The following is a 3900-nucleotide window of genomic DNA, read 5'->3' as shown; positions in this document are numbered from 1 at the left end:
CCTCCACCCCCCATGTTCCCCACTTTCTTTGTTGTAGAAAAAGGTGAAATTGAAGATTAGCAGACCACCTGGCACCTGCATATTATGAGCTGTTTATCCAGAAAAAGTTGTGTTGCTGTGTAGAGCTGAGCATACGGCAACTTTTGATTCCATAGACCAGCGCACAATTCATTACACAGATCTACGTCAAGACTAGCTTATTATTGTAATAATGATCAGTTGCCGGGGGGAAAAAGACTGACGCGTATGCGACGTTCAACGCCCGGACCGATAGTGCCCCCCACCCCCTCCCCGACACGCACACAGCCACACGTGTGCAGGCCGCCCATCCGACCCCGACACATGCTAACGAGCCATCTTTAATTGCTTCTGATGACCTCTTGACAAATAAACATTTATTAGAAGCGCTATAACTTTTCAGGCCGGCCTCAAATTCATCATAAGATTAAAACTCGGCTCCTGCACAAAACGCCATTTTGCCCGAAGTGATCCCGGTCTCTACCCAGCCTGAGGCGAGTCACGAGTGAGGCATGACAGGAAGCCGGAGTCACGAGTCACAGGAAGTCGGAAGTGATGTCATGCTGGACAAGAATCAGAGTCCGAATAACATTTTTTCATATTCGGACTCGAGTCCGAATAATCACTTCGATACCAAAAAGTTCTGGAAATCGAAGCAAAAACATTTAGCCTATAATTATTAGATCTATTTAAAGGAAACTGCGTGTTACTTTCGTTGTTTCGACGCATTGTCCTTATTTTATACCCCAGGCCCTATCGTAGTCGAATAGACGATATCGTGTCGTGTACAAATCGTATAGGCAAGGAGTTTACAGTAGCTCCTTGCGTATAGGCTTTTACACACCAATGATCGATATGCATCATAATATGCACAATCTTTTAAAGGCCCTTCCTCGCTGAACATAGTTCTTTTGAGTTTAAGAAATCTGACTTAAATATATCAGTAAATTGAAGTTTGGCACTTCTTCAATGTAAGTAATAGACCTTTCAAGCACATGTGACTTCGTAACCAGCTGCTCCCACCTTTTCAAGTTCCCATTTTGATCCTGTACTAAAATTATTTGATACATTATTAATGACCTTTGCCTTTTTATGCTTTCTCAGTTGTATGCCTCAGCCTCAGACCTGACAATCCAGGTATTTTTTCTTTCAATCTGTTTCTCTCATGTCGAGTCATGTCTGCATCCTTTTTCTCTTTCTCCAATAGATAGACCCACAAACCGCTTTTGAAAAGAATAGTGAGTAGTCGATACTTTGTACTTTTCAATATTCGATATATTTTAATACGCTCGATACCAGCACGAGTTATTGTTGACAGTCGTCGCAGCTGATCACTTGATGGTGTAATGTCAGATTGTCGTTGACGTCTTTCGAACATTGGCATACAGACAAACGTTGTTTTAAGAGAGTTACAGCATACCGCAGTTAAATACTTCCAGTATACAGGTAATGTAATCGTTTTTTGTTGTTGGTAAAATGTTTGGGTAGACAGCTGCTCCAGCTTTGTCTTCTTGACTTCTTGTCTTGATTTCGACGTGGTCCGTCATTTTTTTGCGACGGAAGTGAAAGTGAAAGTGTGTCTCTGTTCACTTGTTGTCTCGTCTATCGAGGCATTTGCTAGGCCTAGTGTCTAGTGTTGCTCAGAGTCAGAGTAGTGCGTTTTTTGTTTTTTTGTTTTTTGTTTCTTGTTATCTTTTTTATAGGCTGCTCTTATTGGCCCACGTGGGCAAAAAAGATGGGGGCTTATTGGCCCACATGGGCCATTTAATCATCATGCGTTGTTTTTCAAAGTATTTCATCCATCCATGATGTAACATGGTATTGTCCCAACTTGTTCTCTAACTTCTTAGCTATTGTTCAGCTTTTTATTTTTAGCATTTGATTGGTAAACTATACATTCTCAATTTAAAATATAATAGATCTAGATATATCTCTATATGATTGATGGACTTATTGTGTACTGGGGTTGTTTGCCATTATTGTATATATAATAAAGCAAAAATAAGAACTCCGTTTCTAAATGAAGAAGGGTAATTTAATGATGAAAATAATATGAGGTCTGCCCTCTCTGGCTTCACTGACAAGACTAAAATAAATCATAATGAGCATGAGTACATGTGATTGAAACAGGAAGGAGGAGTGAGTAAAGATCACTAAGATCAGACAATCTTTGTTGTGAGGGTAGATAAATAAAAGTACAATTACAGGGACATAATTCAACATGTTAATATAGGGACCAACAATCCAGGATTTATTGTTTCCCTTCTGTATACTGATAAAAGCAATCTAATAGTCTAACACCCCCACTTAAATCCTGAGTTGTTAGGATTAAACAAATTCATAATGTAGTAATACAAATATACTAACATGCACATTGATAACTGTACGATTCTTGGAACTTGTTAGGTCCGATTTAACAAACTCAAAAGTCATTTGACTATTGGACCGTATAAATTAAGGATTATAACAAAAACTAGCATAATCTGACTGCTAATACTACAAGGCAAAGTCTACAATTCAAGTTAATGGTTACAGTTATAACTCTGCTTGTTGCATGCTGATTCTGATCAACATCATTGAAGTTTACAAGGCAGCAGTCGTAATGATATACAGTGAGTGATATGACAGTGATAGATATAATAGATAGAACAATGATAAATAGAACAATGATAGATGATAATCTAGACTTTGTCTAGAAGATATCAATGACAACATGTATAATCATATCTGACTCTAGACATAGATCTCTCTAGAGTCTAGACTCATTCATCATGTCATAGTCATAGCATAGATAGTCTAAGCCTATATATATGGCATAATATGGCATAGGTTCATATCTAGATCTAGAAACTAGATCTAGATCTAGAGCTAACAATCATATATCCAACAATCATAGCAATGTTTTATAACAATCACATAGACTATATATATAATGACAACACACAATGAGATAGCAATAATGGTACACCTAGATCTAGATATATTATAGATATATATCAATCATAGTCTTAGTTATTTATCTTAAAATTAAGACATTTCACTCCATATTTTAATTCATTGTGTCATGGGTCTCTGATCCTCATTGGATGTCAATATTTAGTCGCCCATGAGCAGGGCTTTGAATTTCTGCACCTTAACCCGAGGTACAGGCTTTGTGAAAACATCTGCCAGATTGTCTTCAGAGGGTACACATACTGCACTTTCATTTAGACCTTTTGAGATTTCATCTCGGATAAAGTGGTAGCGTATGTCTATGTGTTTAGACCTCTGGTGCTGAACAGGATTTTTTGACAGAGCGATAGCTCCTTGATTATCACAATTCAGTGTGATATTACTTAGATCTAGATTTATCATGTCATTAATCAAAGCAATAAGGAACTTTCCTTCTTGCGTAGCAGAAGACATTGCCATGTATTCGGCTTCACAAGAAGATAGTGCGACACTTTGCTGTTTCTTTGACTTCCAAGAGATAAGTGGACCTTCATTTGAAAGTGTGAAACAGTGGCCTGTTATGCTTTTTCTGTCTCCAGAGTTTCCCCAATCTGAGTCACAAAAACCAGATAAGGTCAATTTGTCCACTGATTTCCTGAATGTCAATTTTTGATCAGTTGTGGCCTTCAAGTATCTCAGTACATGTTTAGCAATAATCATGTGTGTTTCATTTGGCATGGACACGTGTTGAGACAACTTGGTCACAATAAAACATAGGTCAGGTCTAGTGGCTGTCATGATATAAATGAGGCTACCCACTATTTCCCTGTATTTCTTTGACTTTGTCATTTCATTCTTCCCATCCTCTGTTTTCCTGCCTGGAGGTATTGTTGTACACTCAAAGGTGTCATTCTCTTCCAAAGCACTCATCTCGGTGTCCATGGCCTTTTG

At 38.1% G+C, this 3900-nt stretch overlaps 1 protein-coding gene across 1 annotated transcript in view; it reads left to right on the top strand.

Annotated features, from left to right (window-relative positions):
* LOC101858992 (probable RNA-binding protein EIF1AD) overlaps positions 1 to 3900 on the top strand; it is a gene marked incomplete at its 5' end in the record, with an annotated part of 16467 nt that overhangs the window by 3586 nt on the left and 8981 nt on the right.

Source organism: Aplysia californica, unplaced genomic scaffold (genome assembly GCF_000002075.1).
Source record: "Aplysia californica isolate F4 #8 unplaced genomic scaffold, AplCal3.0 scaffold00038, whole genome shotgun sequence".
In the NCBI taxonomy this organism is placed as follows: Eukaryota; Metazoa; Mollusca; class Gastropoda; order Aplysiida; family Aplysiidae; genus Aplysia; species Aplysia californica.
Note: the sequence above shows the minus strand (reverse complement) of the source record. Positions and strands in the feature narration are given on the sequence as shown.